At 39.3% G+C, this 21,807-nt stretch overlaps 1 long non-coding RNA gene and 2 other non-coding genes across 3 annotated transcripts; 2 read left to right on the top strand and 1 right to left on the bottom strand.

Moving 5' to 3' along the window:
• Positions 1 to 2,667: 2,667 nt before the first annotated feature.
• On the bottom strand, positions 2,668 to 2,774 carry LOC141624859 (small nucleolar RNA R71). Its single transcript, XR_012534662.1, has one exon. It is a non-coding gene; the product is annotated as a small nucleolar RNA R71 (small nucleolar RNA).
• An 8,404-nt stretch (positions 2,775 to 11,178) lies between these two features.
• On the top strand, positions 11,179 to 11,285 carry LOC141624454 (small nucleolar RNA R71). The gene has a single exon (XR_012534261.1). It is a non-coding gene; the product is annotated as a small nucleolar RNA R71 (small nucleolar RNA).
• Positions 11,286 to 17,169: 5,884 nt separating this feature from the next.
• Positions 17,170 to 19,007, top strand: LOC141621671 (uncharacterized). The gene is made up of 2 exons (XR_012532562.1): positions 17,170 to 17,291; positions 17,409 to 19,007. It is a non-coding gene; the product is annotated as an uncharacterized LOC141621671 (long non-coding RNA).
• The last annotated feature ends 2,800 nt before the right edge of the window (positions 19,008 to 21,807 follow it).

Raw genomic sequence — 21,807 nt, 5'->3', positions numbered from 1 at the left:
TCCATTAATCATTTACATCACCGAACCGCACCAATTCAAAGACCAAACTCTCATCAATTCATCACCAGTCACCATTATCATTCACGCACCTCCATCACCATCCTCTACCCACACCATACCGAACACCACCATTAATCGTCATTCATCTCGCCATAATCATAACCAATCACCCTTCATCAACGCACCTCTTTAATCATACGCAGCAGCAATAACCCCGAATTCCCCTGCATCAACAACATCGACATCAAACAGCTTTGTTCTCCGTGCCGGCTTACCGGCAGCCGACTCCTTCAACCGGTAGCCACAACATCAATTTCCCTCCTTTTGTGAAGGCCTCGCTACCGGTCATAGCCACCGGCAGCCGGCCTACCGGCACGCAACACCACAATCAACATTCTCGCATCAAATTGTGCTCTATGCCGGTTGTCCGGCAGCCGACAGGCCGGCATAGACTACACCCCATTTAATTCAACCCCTTTCTTCAAGCTACGCGCTGCCGGCACCTCGCACCGACCGCCGGCCGGCAGACGCCCCCCTTCTGCGTTTTGCTTTTAATCGTTTTCCCCTTTTCCTTTTTATATATTTGTGTCGTGTGTCTTATGTTTGGGAGATTAGGATTATTAGTATGAGCATTATTATTATATCAATTATTAGAATTATTATATTAATATTATTATTATTAGATTAGTATAAAAGGAAACCACCTTATAGTTTGACACACCACCAATTACACTATCTTAGAATACAACACACTACCTTACATTAGAATTAGATAGAAAATTAGATTAGTCCATCCTTCTCTCTCAATATTGTAGAACCCTAATATTTACTCTCTCATTTTCATTCAATAAAATTTGCAATCTTTCTTTAATTATTAGTTTAATTCTTCCTTTGTTTATGCAAGTTCTTCATCCCTCATTAGTATACAATTAGTATTTTGGATTGTATTTGAAGATTAGAAGAAATTCATTCTTCCATTATTATCCAAGATTGTTACTTTCCTCTTTGTTGGTAAAATTCTCATCTTCTGTTTACATTACTTTCATTAGTTTACATTTCTTATGTTGTTTTATCATTATTCATCAAAAGTATTAGTCTTTATCATGTTTGCAATGTTTACTTGTATTTTGTTGGAATTTGTTATTAATTTCTCACCCATGAACATGAGTGAGTAGTCTTATCTAAGGTCATAGGGGGAATTTGGGTAATTAAGGGGATGAATTTGGGTTGTTAACCTTTTGAATTGGGTGATTACGTGGTTTCTACTCTTAATGCATTTGAAGTGTTTGTGGAAATACCTCAATGAAAATTGGACATTTCATTAACATGTTTGGCTTACCTTGGTGCATTGTGTTATTAGATAGTTTTAGAAGTGCTTATAGATGAGTTTTAATGAAAGTTAGAACATCTCTTTGATGCATTCGATCCGTCTTGGTGCTCATGCTATTAGGTAGTCTTTATGCTTTATTTGTAGCTAGTTCATCTCGATCAAGTGACAACTTACTGAGGAGCTTAAGGTGACTAAGAAATTAGTCTTAAACCCTTGACCACTATTATTACCCTTTTCTTGTTAGACCTTGTTTCTCCCCCTAATTGCCCTTTGTGAACCCAAAGACCTTAGCCTTCCATCAATTGAATACAATCCCATTTAGTTTAATTTATACCTTATTGCATCTTAGTTTTAGATAAATCAACATCTTATTTTGTTTGACTAAACTAAAGACTTAAACAAACCAAGTATCTAACCCCCGCCATCTTTGTGTTCGACACCCGAATAAATACTACTTTTATTTGGTTTTATAAATTGTTTTTGGTACCGGAAGTGACGGCAAAAACCCGGTCATCAAAATGGCGCCGTTGCCGGGGATGGCGTTAGGTTATGCTTAGTTAGTTAGAGTCTTAGGCTTAGTCTTTACTTGTTGTTTGCTTGTTTGTGTAGTTTGTGTGCTTCTTGTAGAGTGTGTGTGATTTTTGCCTTACCCTAGTGTGTAAAAGCACTAGGAGTCTTACGGTTTGACAAGTTGTATGCCTAGGAGGAACCACCAAGCTTTGCTCTTTGACTCCGATCCCGAAAGGCTTTTTAGAGCCTTAAGGAATAGGACCATTGCAAGGGTTATAACCTCTTCTCAAGCAACCATAAACCAAGCAAATCCACCCATCCAACCTCTCATTGAAAACACAACTCAACAACAACCAAACATTACAATTGAGCCTTCAATAGAAAATCCATTTCACAACTTCCAACTTCCAAATAGCCCACCTCAAACACCACCTTCTCATATACCAAATCCACCACCACCACCAATGGCTTTACGTGACCATAACCGTCCTAACCACAATGATGCTTGTGACCCAATTAATTTTGGCACATTGGCTCCCAACAACTTTGAGATGCATCCCGCCCAAGTCGGGTTGATTGAGAAGGATTTGTTCGGGGGGCATATTGAAGAGGATGCCCATGCTCACCTCCGGAAGTTTAAGAGGAAGGTTTCAATGATGAAAAAGAATGGGGTGTCCGAGGACACCTTGAGAATGATGTTGTTTCCGTTTTCATTGACGGGCAAAGCGGACCGATGGTTGAACATTCACCCACCGGATACTTTCACTACTTGGGATGCTTTGGCTAAATCATTCATGGCCAAATATTACCCTTCCTCAAAGACCGCGATGCTCCGTAATGAGATTCATACATTTCAACAAGAGGATGGGGAGTCTTTGGGTGAAGCTTGGGACCGTTATCAAGACTTGATAGCAAGTTGCCCCCACCAAGGAATACCGGAATGGTACATCACTCAAACATTCTTCCAAACTTTGCTACCGAGGACTAAGGAGATGGTAAATGCCTCCGCGGGGGGAGGATTTGATCACTTGAGTGATGAAGAGGGCACGGCATTGATAAAAAAAATGGTAGATTCGGAAGCAAACTATGGTTCTAGAGGAAACATGCTAAGAAGGAATGGGAAGTTTTCTAAGGAAAACTCCTCCAACTCCGAGACAAATGCCAAGCTCGACTTACTCACAAAAAAATTTGAGAAGTTTCAAAGAAATCAAGTGCACCAAGCCGCAACCTCACATGGGGCACCCATGGAGGAAGTGGCTCAAGTCTCAAGTTGTGAGCTTTGTGGAGGAAGTGGTCACAGATATGACTTGTGTGCCAACAATTACAACAACTTTGATGGGAACAATGTGCAAGAGGTGAATGCTTTCCAAGCATTTAACAATTTTTCCAACCGTCCACCTAGACCCTCATTCAACAACAACCAAGGATCCAACCAAAACTTTGCCAACCAATCTCAAGCATATCAAGATTATAAGGGTAACCAAGGGAACCAAGGTAATCAAAACTTTTACCAAGGAAACCAAGGAAACCAAGCTAACCAAGGGTTTGGCCAAGGATTCAATCAATGGAACAACAACAATGGGTTCAATCAAGGATACAACAATAATCAAAGGTACAACCAAGGGCAAAACCAAGGGTTCAATCAAGGGTACCAAGGGAACAACCAAAATTCCAACTTTAGAGTTCAAGGATATGACTTTCCTCTTCCAATTTCCAACCAACCTTGCAACCAAGAGCCACCACCCCAAGCAAGCAATACCATGGGAGATGATAAATATGACAACTTGGTGAAGTTGATAGGGGATTTGGCAAGTAATACCCAACAACAAATCAAGAGTCTTGAAGCTAAAGTGGCTTCCCAAGCTCTCATGAGTTCTCAAAAACCACCGGGTGTATTTCTAAGACAAGGGCAAAATCCAAGAGACCCTATGAAGGCAAAGGAAGTTAATGCTATCATGGTTGGAGTTGAAGAGGAAAGAGAAGAGTCATTTGATTTGCCAAGTCAAGAGGAGTTATCTTACACTACTCCCTTTTCCATGGCTATGGAAACATTTCAAGAAGTTGACCGTGAGCCCGAAAAAGAGAGCATAGAAGACTATGTGCTTGAGCAAATAATGACAATTCATGGTACAAGCTTGGATGTTAAAGTTGACCCGGGTAAGGGAGAGATGATTATGACTTCACCAACCACTATGAGTGAAGAATTTGTGCTTGAAGAAATTATGAAATCACCAAATATGATGGTAGAAGTTGAGAAGAGCCCGGAAGAAGAAGAGGTGGTGATGATAGAAGAACACTCTTTGGCCAAGCAAGAAGAAGTCATTTCTAAAAAAGTGGACATTAGTAGACATGAGCTTGATGCCTCAAGTGAAGAGTGCAATGTGGTCAAGTCTAAAGAAATTCCCGTCAAACTTGATGACCCCGGGAGTTTCTCAATTCCATGTACCGTTGGTGACCAAAAGGTGGATAGTGCTTTGTGTGACTTAGGGGCAAGTGTGAGTGTCATACCACTTGCCCTTGTGAAGAGGTTGAATATTTCAAGCTTAGCCCGCACTTCCATTACAATCAAACTTGCCGATGGAACAATCAAATCTCCAAATGGGATTCTCAAGGATATCATGGTTCAAATTGGTAAGCTTTCAATTCCTACCGACTTTGTTGTGTTGGACATCCCTATGGGAAGACGCTCTCGTGTCATTCTTGGTAGGCCTTTCTTGGCCACGGGAGGAGCCGTCATAAATGTCAAAGAGGGACAATTGTCATTCAAAGTTGGGAAGGAAAAAGTTGAATTCAAGCTACCACATGCTTCAAAGAAAACCGTGGTTCAAAGCATGTTTGCCGTGGAAACTTTAGAACTCCATGAGAATGAAGAAGATGAGAATATGGAATTCTTGATTGCTTGTGAGCCAAAAGTTGATGATGAGCCACCGGATAAGTATCTTGAAGAAGAAGTGAATGCTAAAGATAAGTGTGGGGAAAAGGGCAAGACTTGGGAAACCGAGTTCAATTCTAGCACCAATGCCCCTCCAAATTCAAAACCAAGAATTGGAAAGAAGAAACCAAAAAGATGGAGGAAGAGATCGAAAGGAAAGAGGGTATGTGACCCTAATGTTGACAAAGAGACTAAGGAAAAGCTTGAAGAAGAAATGAACCGAAAATGGCAAGAAGTTCAAGATGCCATGAGTAAGTTGCATGCTTTGATGATGAAGAACAAGGGTTCATGTGTTGTTGATCCTTGTATTGAAGGTAGAAAGTTGGTAAGGGAATAGCGGGATTCCAAGATGGTGATCCCGGTTGATTGAAGCCTCCTTAATGAAGAGGTTTGGTGGAGTTACTTAAGAACCACCGCAATGTATATATTATTCTCCTCTTTAATTAAGTTTTTACCGCATTTTGCATTTAGTAACATGATTAGAAAAGGAGCTAATCTAAATTAGTTCTCTTTGCATTCATATAGTGTAGCTTGCATCGTATTTCAATATTGCATATAGATTAGATCATGCATTGCATACTTATTTGAAAACCACTAAAAATTTGAAAAATCAAAAATCAACAAAAACATGTATTTCATTTCCGAATTTCCTCCACACATTTATTTCCATTGGAAATATGTAAATAAATAAGTGTGGGGAGGAAATTCCATCATTTTAAAAATACAAAAACATGTTATTTATTTTCAAAAATTCAAAAAAAAAAAAAATCCAAAAACATGTTCTTTAATTTCGAAAAATTCAAAAACCGCCAAAAATATGTTGTTTATTGTTCCTATTCTCTCCCTATACTTTGTTCCATTGAGGACAATGTAAATTTTGTGTGGGGAGGGAAATATCCACTTTGTGAATATTGTCTATATTTGTTTATATCATTATATACTTGTAAATTTAAGAAAAAAGCAAGAAAATGCCTAAAAATTGAAAAATTTCAAAAAATTACAAAAATATTGCATTGTATATATATGTTGGTCTAACAAGTGGCGCAGGCACATACGGGACATTTGAGGCATTAGGAGACTAGAAGACCGCTCGGTTGAATCTTTCCTATCTCTTTCTCCTTTACTATTCTTTTCCTTTATATTGTTGGATATATGGAGGAGGATGGGCTATGTTGATGAGGATGTTCCATTTTGGAACTTGGTGTGTGTGCTTACGTGCTGCTAGGTTTAGATAATTGTTACATGTTTACCTTATGTTCATTTCAATTTCTTGCATGCATTGGTCTCACATGTATTTATGTGTTGTGTTTCCTTTTTGTTGCATTGAGTTTGTATATAAAGTTTTGAACAAAATGTGGTCTAGGGAGGGATTATGATACCCCAATGATGATTTATGTCTTGACCGTGCCTTCCCCCTCCCCATGGCTCGCACCCGTGTCACATGGTTAGCATATGGGAAAAAGGGCATGTCCACCAAGTTTTGGCCGCCTTGTGAGACCGAGAGGACCGTAGGCTAGACCTAGACCTCGACCTAGCTACTCAAATGTGAGGATTAGAGCCTCCTAGGGTCGGTGCATTCATACCCGACCCCCACTTAGGATTGTGAGTAGGTCTCCTCGCGAGACGTGTTATGTCTAGACGCATAAGTGTGTCATTCCGTCCTTAGGCCATGATTTGCATTTCATTTTTTTGTGCACAAGTTATGAAATAAAATTTGTTTCCACATGCATATGAACCTCACATAGCCAAATTGTCTTGTTTTGTCCCTTCCATTATCTCCCTTTTTTATTCACCCCCTTTGAGCCTCAACCTATTCATTTGGCAAACTCACTAAAATAGCTACATCCCATAACCACCCTTCCTTGATCAAGAATTGGTCGGTTTTGTAGTAGTGTTGTAGGAGGTGATTTGGGTCATAGTGGTGGATAGTATACATATCCACTTGGGTCGGAACTTGGTATGCATTTGGCATTGTATATAATTAAGAGGTTTTGAAAAAGAAATGAAAAACAAAATAGAAAAGTGAAAAAGTTGTGAAAAATTCAAAAAAAGAGTTGGTTGTTTTGTATATATTTGTGTTAAAAGAAGAAAAAGGCAAGCAACACCCCCCCTCATCATTAAACGGGGTAGAAAGAGCCGTTGCTAAATAAAGGGGCAAATTGATGTTTTCCAAAATGAGTCGGGTTTACACAATTTTTGCAAGACTTGAGAAACCGAGTCTTTGTTAGGGTGTAGACGTTACCATTTGTTGAAATAAGAGGAGTACTTTCAAAGTTTTTCCAATTTGAGTTGGGTTTATGCAATTTTTGCATAGTTTTGGTGATCCATGCTATGTTAGGGCATAGACGTGTCTCATGTGTTGCAATAAGAAATGGATGTGATGTGTCGACAATTCTTGATTTGAACTCCACATGTCCAAACGGTGCTTGCACCAATCCCGTTTCGTCCTACTCCTTAGCCTCGTTACAACCCTTATTTCATGGCTTGTGCATTGTACTTTTTGCATCTCATTTGGACGTAGGACGGTCTTACACATTAGATTGCGGGCACGTTCTCACGAGTCGCAGTAGGAGAGTGTTTGGGCTACTTTTTGTACAAAAAACACCCGGTCTTTAAATGAGTGACGAGTGAAATCCGTGAGGTTGTCGATGATCTAAGTCCCCTTAGCCATGGGTCTATTTTGGTTGAATCTTGCGCGTGTCGTGTCATTCTTGGAGGACTAGCCTTGCTTCCCCTTTTCCCGCCTTAGAATGTGTTTCTTTGGCTTTTGTGAACATATTTGGGTTGCTTGTGCCACGTTTAGGGAGTTGGCACCTCGTTGAGGTTTTGAGACGGTTTCACCTAACCTAGACCTTTCAATTTTGAAGAAAAACCCCGCTTAGATGAGGAAAGTGGGTGACTTTTTGTTAGATGCATTCTATTACTTGCATATGTGCTTACATGTTGGATGCATCGCCATTTTCCGCAAGCCCCCACTTGCCTTGCATCGGAATGCATACCTCATTGTGTTTCGTTGTGAGTTGAAGGGACGGAGAAGGCCCGTTAATTGCCTTTCATCGGATATTATTAGTTTATCTAGTCCTTTTATATTACGGGTCTTAGTTTAATTTAATGAGCTTACTCGAGGACGAGTAAGGTTTAAGTGTGGGGAGATTTGATAAGTAGCATTTTAGTCGTATTTTACCCCGCATTTATACCTTATTCCGACTCGATTTTGTGTGTTTAAATGTTTAAATAGCTCATTTAATAACTAATTTATAACTAATAGCCGTTTTAGTCTTATTTAATAATTAGTCGTATTGTTATTATAATATTAGTTTAATTACTATTATTTTATTAGTATGTTAATTTATTGTTATATTAATTTGTTGTGAAGGTGAAACGAGAAATCAAGGAGAAATAATGAGACGGAAATTCAAGAGAGTTGAGTCGGAAATTAAGGAACACGTCGGATTGAGACGAGTTAAGACCGGGTCAAAGGGAAGGAAACAATGAGCAAAGTCAAAGTCAAAGTCAGTCTTGACTTCACCATGCCCAAATCACAACACACCCGTGACCCTTGCTGTGTTCACGAACCATCACCCCTCCATCTTCATTCCATACTCGACTTCCATCATACAAATCACCATTGTTAACTGTCTTCACCTCCAGCAGCATTAACTTCCACCACCTTCATCAATCAAAAACTCCATTTGCGACATTTTTGCAGCAGCCCGACAAGCTCCACGATCAAAACCATCATCACCATTTTTACTCACCTCCACCTCCATTAATCATTTACATCACCAGAACCGCACCAATTCAGCACCAGCAGCTCCTCATCAATTCATCACTAGTAACCATTATCATTCACGCACCTCCATCACCATCCTCTACCCACACCATACCGAACACCACCATTAATCGTCATTCATCTCGCCATCATCATAACCAATCACCCTTCATCAACGCACCTCTTTAATCATACGCAGCAGCAACAACCCCGAATTCCCCTGCATCAACAACATCGACATCAAACAGCTTTGTTCTCCGTGCCGGCTTACCGGCAGCCGACTCCTTCAACCGGTAGCCACAACATCAATTTCCCTCCTTTTGTGAAGGCCTCGCTACCGGTCAGAGCCACCGGCAGCCGGCCTACCGGCACGCAACACCACAATCAACATTCTCGCATCAAATTGTGCTCTATGCCGGTTGTCCGGCAGCCGACAGGCCGGCATAGACTACACCCCATTTAATTCAACCCCTTTCTTCAAGCTACGCGCTGCCGACACCTCGCACCGACCGCCGGCCGGCCGGCAGGACGCCCCCTTGCTGCGTTTTGCTTTTAATCGTTTTCCCCTTTTCCTTTTTATATATTTGTGTCGTGTGTCTTATGTTTGGGAGATTAGGATTATTAGTATGAGCATTATTATTATATCAATTATTAGAATTATTATATTAATATTATTATTATTAGATTAGTATAAAAGGAAACCACCTTATAGTTTGACACACCACCAATTACACTATCTTAGAATACAACACACTACCTTACATTAGAATTAGATAGAAAATTAGATTAGTCCATCCTTCTCTCTCAATATTGTAGAACCCTAATATTTACTCTCTCATTTTCATTCAATAAAATTTGCAATCTTTCTTTAATTATTAGTTTAATTCTTCCTTTGTTTATGCAAGTTCTTCATCCCTCATTAGTATACAATTAGTATTTTGGATTGTATTTGAAGATTAGAAGAAATTCATTCTTCCATTATTATCCAAGATTGTTACTTTCCTCTTTGTTGGTAAAATTCTTATCTTCTGTTTACATTACTTTCATTAGTTTACATTTCTTATGTTGTTTTATCATTATTCATCAAAAGTATTAGTCTTTATCATGTTTGCAATGTTTACTTGTATTTTGTTGGAATTTGTTGTTAATTTCTCACCCATGAACATGAGTGAGTAGTCTTATCTAAGGTCATAGGGGGAATTTGGGTAATTAAGGGGATGAATTTGGGTTGTTAACCTTTTGAATTGGGTGATTACGTGGTTTCTACTCTTAATGCATTTGAAGTGTTTGTGGAAATGCCTCAATGAAAATTGGACATTTCATTAACATGTTTGGCTTACCTTGGTGCATTGTGTTATTAGATAGTTTTAGAAGTGCTTATAGATGAGTTTTAATGAAAGTTAGAACATCTCTTTGATGCATTCGATCCGTCTTGGTGCTCATGCTATTAGGTAGTCTTTATGCTTTATTTGTAGCTAGTTCATCTCGATCAAGTGACAACTTACTGAGGAGCTTAAGGTGACTAAGAAATTAGTCTTAAACCCTTGACCACTATTATTACCCTTTTCTTGTTAGACCTTGTTTCTCCCCCTAATTGCCCTTTGTGAACCCAAAGACCTTAGCCTTCCATCAATTGAATACAATCCCATTTAGTTTAATTTATACCTTATTGCATCTTAGTTTTAGATAAATCAACATCTTATTTTGTTTGACTAAACTAAAGACTTAAACAAACCAAGTATCTAACCCCCGCCATCTTTGTGTTCGACACCCGAATAAATACTACTTTTATTTGGTTTTATAAATTGTTTTTGGTACCGGAAGTGACGGCAAAAACCCGGTCATCAAGATGCTAGTTGAGTCAATTGTGTTTCCAACATCTTGGTGTGAGCTAGAATGTTGTTGATGGTGGTTTCCTTTGCTTGACTATCTTTTTGCATTTGAGTGAAAAATTCTTGTTGATTCTTTTGCATTTGGAGGACCGCTTTTTGGACATCAAAACCTTGGTCATTTTGGTGATTGTATGGATTTTGATTTTGGTAACCTTGGTTTTGATTGTAAAAGGGTCTTTCATTTTGGTTTCTCATGGGTGGTGGAGTGTATGTTGTTTGAGGGTTTTGAACATTTTGGCTTTTGTATGAGAGATTTGGGTGAAACTTGGTGTTTTCATTGTAATAGTTGGAATAAGGGGTACCACTCTTGTATGCTTGGAAAGCATTCACTTGTTCATTTGTTCCCATACATTCACTTTGGTCATGTCCCAAAGTTCCACAATTCTCACATATCCCACTTGGGATTGATGAGGATGCCGTCATGGCATTAACATGATGCTTTGGTGATTTTGAGACTTCTTCAAGTCTAGCCATAGCTTTTTCAAACTTCAAATTGATTGTGTCAATATGAGCACTAAGTTGAGCACCCAATTGAGTAACGGAGTCCACTTCATGCTTTCCTCCTCTAGGAGCCTTGCGAGGTCTACTATATTGTGAGTTATGGACTGCCATTTCCTCAATTTTGTTCCATGTTTGATTGTCATCAACTTCGGTGAACATTCCATTTGATCCCATGTTGAGAATGCTCCTTGAATCTTCATATAAACCGTTCCAAAATTGTTGTACCAAGAACCATTCACTAAGTCCATGGTGAGGACATGAGCGACAAATTCCCTTGAACCCTTCCCAAGCTTCATACAAAGATTCTTCATCCCTTTGCTTAAAACCCGTAATTTGAGATCTTAGCATGTTAGTCTTTTCCGGTGGGTAGAATTTTTGTAGAAAGCTAGAGCCAACTTCTTCCAAGAATCTATTCCGAGAGTGGCCTTGTCAAGGCCCTTCAACCATTGTTTCGCGGTGCCGATTAGAGAAAAAGGAAATAAGACCCATCGAATTTGGTCTTGAGTCACACCGGTTTGAGAGATTGCATCACAATAGTCGCAAAAGGTTTCCATATGAGAATGAGGGTCTTCGCTAGGCATCCCCCCAAATTGGCTCCTTTCGACTAATTGGATAAAGGCGGATTTGGCAATAAAATTTCCGGTTAGATGTTGTGGTGTAGGAGTACCATTGGGTAGGTTCTCCTCGGTGGGTACGGAATGTGATGAGAATTTAGGCATTGTAGGTTGATTTTGTGGGGTATTGTGTAATGGGTTCTCCTCTCCTTCTATTGCGAAAGGGTTGATGAACTCAATAGTTGGTTGAACAACCTCACTAATACCTCTCAAATTCCTCCTAGCAAATCTCCTATTGTTCGTCAAGATTCTTTCAATTTCACGGTCAAAAGGTAACAAATCACCTTGTGACCTTCTAGACATGCAAAATATCAAACAACTCGAAAACAATTAGAACAAACCTTGAGGAGTTTTACTTCCCCAAGGCGAAGAAAGACACAACTAATAACAATGAAAAGAAATCTAAATCAAGTAAACACCGTCCCCGGCAATGGTGCCATTTTTGATCGGTCCGTTTCGTGTTCATAATTTAAGGTGTTGTCATTGGGTCACGTCCGAATCAAAACACAATTTATAGCTTCACAAACAACTCTACAATTAGTAAAGAGGCAAGTAAAGGTCGGATCCCAAGGGACGGGTATTGAAATGAGATTTCAATTGCAACTAGTGGTGTCTTAGGGGTGTCACAAATTGGGTTGATGTAGAAGGTCACTAAACTAAAATATCAATGGAAATAAACAAGCAAGATGAATTAAAGGGTTGTAAACAATTAATTAAAAAGCACTAGGGTGTCATGGGGTCATAGGGGAACCATGGGAATTGATCATACAAACATGTTCTCAAATTATAAGCAAGCAATTATTGTTGTGATGGATTGAGTTGGGTTATATCTTACAATCCTAGGAAAGTTTGGGTCCCGGAGCCGAATCGATTAGATTGTACAACACCTACAAGTCGACTTAGTCTTCCCTACTCAACAACATGCATGGTCTAATGAGACTCGAGTTGGGTTATGTCTTACAAGTCTCATTGAAAAGATAGGAGATGGTGGTAAATGCAAGGATTCATAGGCTTAGCATTTCATCAAATAAAACATGTGCATGAGTTGAGATCAAAACAAGCAAGCAAATAAAACATGAAAGCATATTAATTTAAGCATGAATCATTCCCCATGTTGGTTTCCCCTAATCACCCATTAACCCTAGCTAAGAGACTACTCACTCATTATCATGTTGATCAAGCTAGCAAGGTTGTCAATCATACCAACAAAATGAAACATGATGAATAAATGAAAGTAATTAACAATAATTAAAAAGGGATTAAGAGAATTATACCTACTAATGATTCCAATAATAAAGCAAAGATAAAAGTAGTACTTGATGCTTGATTGAGAGGTTGTCAATCTCCCAATAATAACCCAAATAATCTTCAATTACCCAAAATAAAGGATGAACAAAAGAGAGATTAAGGAAGTAAAACTTGTATTAGAACTTGATTAATTGTTGATTACAAAATTAAAGAAAGATTTGATTGGTATTAACTACTCTAAGAATTGATAAGAAGAACATGCTCTTCTAATTAGACTAATGGGGTATTTATAGTGGAGATTAGGGGGATTCATTAGGGTTAACTAAGGGCTAAACTAGTAATTACACTTTTTAGATTGAGCAGGGAGGAGCCGGTATTTTTCGAAGGAAGGGCTTCTTTCTTTGTAGCTTGGAGAAGACGAAATTGCGCTGCAGAGGAATCCGAGCGGATTAGTGTCGGGACGGGCGGATTCTGGCGGTGGAACACGAGCGGCTTTGGAGGAATCCGGGCGGATTGTGGCAGTGCTAACCCGAGCGTCTTGGGATGAAACCGCACGGATTGTGCAGGTGGAGGACGGCCGGATTGTAGTCAATCCGCACGGATTGTTCTTCAGCAAGATTTCTTCTTCTTTTCTTCCCTTTTCTTCATAAATTCCTTGGGGATTTCCTTGGGGACTCAAGGATCATTTCTCAACATTGTTCATCTACTATAATATGTACAAAGGCCTTCTAATCTTGTCTCTCCTTGATGCTTGGTCATTGGATTCGATCAATTTAGTCTCGTTTTGCCATGAAAATGCAAGATTCTTACTCCTTTCCTACCAAGGGATCAAAATCTCAAAGAATATGCAAAACAAAGAACTAAAGATAAGAAATGACCCAAATATGCACTAAAAAGCATGGGAACAAGGCTAATTCGGGGGCTAAATATGCGCTAATTATGGTCACATCAATCATCATTCATTCCTCTACTGTAATTGATCCTTCATTGTCAAATAAAGGAAGCAGATCAATTTGAAGATATATTACGAAAATTGAAGAACCCTAATTAAATTGAATTTGGGGAAAATTGATTTAGAAGGTATAAAAGAGAGATGAAGATTGGAAACAGGGTAGAAATTTCGTATATAATAGAAATATGGTAGAATAAAAGAGAGCAATTGAAATAGGGTAGAATTAAATTGAAATGATTCGGTAATAAGAATTAGAGAGATGAACAAGGAGTTAAATATGAACAAGGAAGATGAACAAGGGATTATAAAGAATGAGGGTAAGGATATTTTCGTCATAAAAAAATGAACTTAAGTGACAAAATTCAAATTGGAGTCAATTGTCCACCGGAGTTAAAGTTTTGGATGTACTTTATCATCAGAAGTAAAATTTTGGATGTAATTTGCAAAAACAATTATATAAGGCTGTAATTTTCAAAAAGCGGTTTATAAAAGGTTGTAATCAACAATTTTCTCTTGTATTTAACATTGAATTCTCAAACTAATTAACCAAAAATTTCATAATTAAAACATTGAGCTTTCAACTTAAAACATAAAAAGTCCCATACTGCAATTTTTAGCAAAGTTAGAACCTCTAGTTTTCAACTAGAATACAATTAATTAACTAAAATTCTAAAGTTGTAAGTTTAGAACCGATATTTTAAAATTAGATCTTTAAAATACTTGGAACTTTTTGAATTAAAATTAAGAGTTCTTAACACAAGCCTATGTTCGAACTTATTATTGATTTATCAAGTAGATTATAACAGTTGAATTTAACACTAATATTTCTATAATTAGCGACTATATAGGCGTTCATTACTTTTGCAAATACCAAGTATCACGAAGCCAATGCGGGATTCGAACCCACACCTTGTGTCATTGCACAAGCTCTTCCATTTAAGCTAGTTAGCTTTTTAAAACATGTGTTTTTAAGTCAAAATCTCAAGTTATCACCTTAAAGTTCAAAGTTCTAGTTTAATCTCAAGTTAGAAAAAATTATTAAAATGGCTTAATGACTTTCCTTGCATAACAAACAATTTTCAACTAAACAACATCATTCACGTTGGAAAATAGAAGAAACGATGTATCAAAAACAAATCTGGCTTGATGATATTATCCTTCCACGACATTGTTGTGATGGATAAAGGGGTTAATTTTGCAAAAAAATGAGTTTGCTCCTTTAAATTACTATGTAGTTGCAAACATAGAAAATTCACGAAATTTGCAATGAAACTGGGGATTTAGTTTGCTTGAGACAAGAATGAATTTGATTTTTCCACTTGGGAATTCACAAATTCTCTAATGGTGTGTTTGGGAACAAAGATTGTATTCTCAAATTAAAATTTGGTCCAATTTGTATGTTTGGCAAACCTATTAGATTTAGATTTTTAAATCCCTATCAAATCAAGTAAGACTAAAATAAACTCATTTGAAATCCACTCTCTAACCCCCCTCGTTTCCAAATCTTTATTTCACTTTGATAAATTTAAAATGCGGTATTTCAAATTAAATTTTCGTTGCCAAACATTCTCTAACTAGTTAGGTGGAGATTAAACGTTGGTTTCTTTTTGTGGAGATGGTAGTTACCTTAGATAGTTGGTTTAGTATTTTTTTTAAATTATATGTTAGTTTGGACAATTTCGTTAATGGGCTGGTCTCATAGTATGAGACCGCCTTATATAACAATTTGTGTTTGTAGGTATTGGAAAAGATGGTATACGATAAACTAGTAAAACTACATAGTACGGAAACGGATATGAGCAAGGATATGAAATGGATATTGGATATCTGATACGGTGTCCTTGAAATGTAAGACACATGACATATTGGTTAGTCTAATAATGTAATTGTTATAAGGAGCATACCAGTTTTCCTTGATATATGACAATCAATCTCTAAATCTTTAAATTTGTTACAAAGAAACGAAGAATGATGACCAATTCAAGGTCGATCGGCTTCTCTGTCTTTTATTTTTGGTCATTCGTTAGTCGTGCATGATTTTTAAAAAATATGTTAAATATAAACGTAATCGTCACGGAATTTGTGTTCATTGTAATTATGGACAATCGTCTTTCAGACTTACTCGTATTCGGCAAACAGATGAAAAAAAATACGCTAAGAAATTTGCCCTCCAAACTTTCTAATGGTTTAGGGGATCATGCATATGTAGTGCAATAAGTAGTTGGAATAAATGACACTTCCTCCGTTTAATAGTGTATTTGGGAGGTCTTCTGTTTAATGTAAAGTTGAGGTTCGATATATAACTAAAAAACAATGTAAATCAATTAAAAATTTTCATTATTTTTCCATAGTATGTCATTTGCCTACAAACAAAACAAAAAAAACTCTCTTTGATTCTTTATAATTCTCCTCTCACAAAATTAATCAAAACCGTCAAATTACACAATTATGGATGTTAATTCTCGTATTGATCAAGTGGATGGCGGTCGTCACCGATGTTGGGCAGAGGCTTGACCATGATTGTTAAACCATCACAGCTGATACACATGAAGTGAATTTAGCTTTCCTAAACACGAGAGTAAAGACCAAAAAAATCTGTCTACATAGCTCCCTTGGGATTCGTCTCCTCTTTAATTTAAAATTAATTTATCAGGAACACAATACTACATGGTGCTCTTGCTTGTTTGTGTTTTTCATATTTATTTTAAATGTTTTGTATATATTTTATTAGTGTGGTGGGCTTCGCCGGTCAAGGGAAGCGGGGGAAGGAGGCGGTGGTTTACTACAAGGTAATAGCGGATTATTGACGGAACAGTAGTGACGGATCAAAATTTTGTCACATTCTGCGGGTTTGTGACGGATTTGTGACAGACAAACATTTGTGACGGACTATTGTAGATACCTCATTTCTACACCTCCCGCCAACCACCCAGTGAAGATTGGGCCGCATGTTTGGTATGCGGAACGATTTATGACAATCCGTAACTTTATCGTCAAGTGATAGCTCAGATACTTGTGTCTACCCCTTGGTCGTCTTCTACGCGCCGCTACGGTAGTTCTGACAGTAATTAGAGTTCATTTGGAGTTCGGGTCAAAAAACCGATTAATTTTTTAAGAAACCGTTTAAAATGCCGAGTCGGAATTGTAATACTACGGTTTTATGAGTCTCTGGGTACTCTATCGAGTAGGCCTTACTCTGTCGAGTAAGGGTGTTGCGTTTTAAAATAGTTTCTGACCTGTTGGGTACTCGATCGAGTAACTAGGATACTCGATCGAGTACCTAATTAGCTACTCGATCGAGTACCTTAGCTACTCGATCGAGTAGCCGGTTTACGGGGAATGTTTTGACGGGTTTTGCTAATAACGCGAGTTTGATATAAAAGGTTTTCGTCAGTTTATTTAATCACTTTTAACCTTTCTAAACCCTTCAAAAGAAAAAGGAGTTACGTAGTTCTCTCTCGTCGCGTTGTTGGCAAATCCCCAAGGCTAGGAGTGTCGGATCATCTTGTTCTTTGCATCATAGTGTTCCTTGCGTCAAGGGTAAGATCTACATACCAATTTTATACTGTTTCTTTGAGTTTGTTTAAACCCTAATATGGGGAATTGGGGGTTTTGTTGTAGATAATGATTGGTAGTGGTTATGTGTATGTATGATAGGAGGAGGATTTGTAGAAGAGGCTTTTTGATACAAAATTGTTGAGACCGTCTCGATTGTTGTGCTTTTCGGGGGATTTCCTACTCAGTATTAGTCCCATAATGGGATGATTGTTGATGTGTTGAGATTGATTGTTTGATATAGTAATTGTATTGTGACGGTTGTGATTGTGATTGTGATCGTTGTCTATGGTTCTCGAGGCGTGTCCTCGGCTGAGTGAGGTCACTTGCGGGAGTGGCTTCACGCCCTAGTTTCGCCTTCTGTGGAACCCGCCACAGAAGGGATGTGCACATTAATGGACAGGGTTATCGCTCATTATGAGGAGCGGGGATTTGGTGGGTACGGCTGCGGTCCCCCATCGGCGTAGTGGTCCAAAGTGGACGATCGGTGATTGAGATTGTTGGAATTGGTGTGGTTGTGTGTGTGACGGTTAAGCTGTCTGTTTATCTTATTGTTGATATATATTGAATTGTGTGATTAGTACTGACCCCGTTTAAATGTTTTAAAAACTGTGGTGATCCATTCGGGGGTGGTGAGCAGTTATTGAGCAGGTATGATATGACGCGTATGGGATAGCTGGGATGAGTCATCACGTGGCAGTTAGAAGTCTTCCGCTGTGTCAGACGATGTTTTATAGCTTTGATAGTTTTAGCAGTAGATCGTCTGAGAGTCTTATGTTTCTTTTTATCAGTTTGGATTTGCTATGTAATCACTTTAAAGTTTATTTACTTTTAAAGTTGTTTCATTAATGTCTTATGAATATCATGCCTCGGGTAACCGAGATGGTGGCATCCTTATATCTGAGTGGTCCTGGTAAGGCACTTGGAGTATGGGGGTGTTACAAATGGTATCAGAGCGACGATCCTGAAACCTGTAACCAATGAACCCAATGAATATAGGGAGTCAATTAAAATGAACCCGGGGTAAAGGTTGTAGGAGCTAATGCAAAGACTTGGGAGACGTCCTAAAGTCGCGAACTCGCCCTACAATTTTGAACCGGTCACCATGGGATATGAGTCGGGATCACTATGTGTTTATCCTGTGAATTGTGTACCTATATGGTGATGTGTGGCATGAATCAGTGGATGTATGTATGTGGAGAATGGGGAATGTGTAGAAAAGATGGTGATAATGTGATTTCGTATGTTGTTGATTGAAAGCATGTTGCATGATAGTTGGCTTACAATGTTGGTTGGAATTGTTAGAAAAGTGTATGAGAATGACGAGTAATATGTTGGAAATGGATGAATTGATTGGAAAAGATGGAGTAGCAATTGCATGAGAATATGAATTTTGTGATTATGAATATGTTTAGGTGACGAAGTGTATTTGTAATGTTGTTGTATTAGTAACATGGAAATAGGATTTGTAATGTATGAGAATGTTGTGTTACGAAAAGTTATAAAATTTAAAGTATGCGGTTAGTACATGACTAATGAGTTAAATAATATATGTGCATGATGGATGTTGTTGCTTGATTTTTGAAGATGGTAACATGAGATTAGCAATACTGGTTTTATGTGTACTGAGTCGTTTTGTCTACCTTGTTGTTGTTTAAGTCGTTTGGGAAGTAAAAATCAAAAGTTGTGTTTTTCGTTTATAAAGAGGTTGTCTTTAAACTGTTATAACTTGAGATGCATAAATGATTTTGATGTGATTCCAATTGGAGCTGATAGCTTGTCCTTTTACGATTCTAACGATAGGTCACACGCCCAAAACGACCAAGAAATGAGTGAGTTATGACTGTTTTACGAAAACTGGACAGTGCTGAGAATTGGGGTACTCGATCGAGTATCCTTGGTACTCGATCGAGTAAGGGGGCACTCGATCGAGTACGTTAGTTACTCGATCGAGTAGCCCTGGTGATTTGTTTTACGTGCTTCTGATCTTCACCTACTCGATCGAGTAAGTCACTTACTCGATCGAGTGGCCTGTACTCGATCTAGTGACCCCTGTTTTGGGTCATATGCTTATCTTTTAACATTCGTTGCATATTATGTTTAATTTAAAGGTATTAATTTTCTTCTTTATGCACCGTTTTATATGTATGTTGATCATGATGCGTAAGTTACCCAATCTTATGATGTAAAGAGTGGCACCTATGATGAGTATGAGTTCGGTGGGGAGGACATGATTTATATGTGTTGTGATCGGTAGAAGAAAAAGAAAAGGAAGATTGGTACGGCTTAATTGAGGCATAGGGCATGTTGTGTGAGACGAGAAGAGTGACATGATTGTATGTTGAGTAATGAAAATGTAAGTGAATGTGGGCAAGGGATGACGTGAGTTTATGGAACGTGAGAATGAATAGATTGAAATGAGGGACGCAAATGGCGGCAGCTTGAGACATGTAAAGAATCATGGAGGGGGATGGTTAGGAGTCGTGTGGGTTAAGAATATACACAGTGAAAGTTCGTTTTAAAGGGATTGAGAAGAGTAGTATATAGTGGACTTTGTGGAGACATGTCGCGAGGTGGATTTGTAGACAGTGAGTGAGTTTGGGAGATTTGGTTTATTAAGAGATGAAACTACTGTGTGATTTCCTTGGGCAATTAACGGTACAAAAGGAATTCTGATTGCTAGAGAGGTACAAAGGATATGTAATTATTTGGACAGTGAACGTTGATTTTATGGATAGATTAGTGGCAAGTGTGAGTGATAGCATAGCAAGAGAAGATCCATGGTAAGAAAGAGCGAGGTGATATCGATATAAATAATGGGATTTGGGTTTTAGAGCGATGAGAAGGTAATTGGAGCACTAAAGAGTTAGGTAGAATTAATAAGGAGTTGAACTATTAAATGGTATTGATGGGGCATATTCTGCACCGCTGACCAAGTCAACATATTGAGCAAGGTCAAAGATATCCACAGCAAGTCAACGACTTAGATAGCCTAGCCGATGCAGCCCATCGGCCGGTCAGCCTGGGTCTCGGCATGACAACTTGCCAGCCGGGGCACATACCCGCGTACTCACATCCAAGACCCCTCGGCGGTGAGTCAACAGGGCCCGCCGGCCTGCCATAGGTCCCTCGGCCGAGGGGTAGATCAGTCTTTCCACCTGCTAGCCACTTGGCCACTTGGCCACTACGTGACAAAAGGTGAAAGCCTATAAATACTCCTCAACCTTCATTGAGGAAAGGATCCATCAAATACACAACTAAACCTAAATACACTATTCATCTGGTAATATCTTCCTTATCTCTCTACAATATACATTCAGCCAAGTAACAACTTATCCTTTAAGTTTACTGACTTGAGCGTCGGAGTGAGTACGCTTGGCACAAAGCCAAGCCCTCAGTTCGTTCATTATTGCAGGAGAGGCCGAGAGGAACGATTAAGACCAAAGGAGAATCCAACTCAAGACATCATTCAACAAGCCACGGGTGGTAACTATACTTGCTCTGAAATTACACCCGGAACAATTGGCGCCGTCTGTGGGGAAAGACACTAGAAGCTAGTCACATTCATTCCCAAACAACCAAAAAAAAAAAAACAACAAAAACCCACCCAAAAAGCTAAGATGTCAAAGCAACAAGACGCAGTCGTGACCGACGAAACCGCGTTCTACCACGATGATACTTTCAACAATTCTGGAGTCGTGCAGCCCTCCACCGGCGGAGTAATCCAACCAGAGTTCGGGATGCCAATAATGCCGGACACGCCGCTGCGAGCCAACCAGGTCACCATCATGGGACATGTGGTTGACATAGCAAAACTGAAAATGGTCCTGAACCTAATTAGTAATACGCCTGCTCACACTGTCACGCCGACAAGAGCGGCGGAAACCGCCCAGGAGACCAGGGCCCAAAACGTGACTCCGAGAAATTTGAACGGAGCACTGGGAGAAGCTGACCCGCCAAGTCGCGGGGAGCCCAAAGTGGGCGTGGTAGACCTAAGTCCTTCCCGCACTCATGGGAGGACGGCGTCCCCGCAACACGAACGAGGCTTACCCCAAAGGAACCGAGAGGAGCCCAACTCGGCGAGTTGGAGAAGAAGTCCGAGTCGAAGAAGAAGTCCTTCCCGCTACGAGGAGAGGAGCCGGATTAGGAATGCGAGGAGCCGATCGCCGCGTGTCGTTCGACACGTGGTCGACACCCCTCAACGCTTACGTCCTAGAAGTCCAGGTGCCAACTAAGCTCAAGTTGCCACCCCTATCATACAAAGGAGATAGTGACCCACCCGACCACGCCGAGGCTTTCGAGTCTTACATGTCGGTATGGGAGCAGCCCGATGAGGTCCGGTGCCGAGTCTTCCCAACAACTTTGCATGGGATGGCTCAAAGTTGGTACAAAGGGCTTCCCGACGGCTCGGTATACTACTACGCCGACCTAAGGGACGCCTTTCTAGCCCAAAGACTCTTACTGAACAAGAGAAGGGCCGTGGAGACGTCGGACCTCCTAA

The sequence above is a fragment of the Silene latifolia genome, chromosome X (assembly GCF_048544455.1).
Source record: "Silene latifolia isolate original U9 population chromosome X, ASM4854445v1, whole genome shotgun sequence".
Classification (NCBI taxonomy): domain Eukaryota; kingdom Viridiplantae; phylum Streptophyta; class Magnoliopsida; order Caryophyllales; family Caryophyllaceae; genus Silene; species Silene latifolia.
This window is presented reverse-complemented; position numbering and strand designations above follow the sequence as displayed.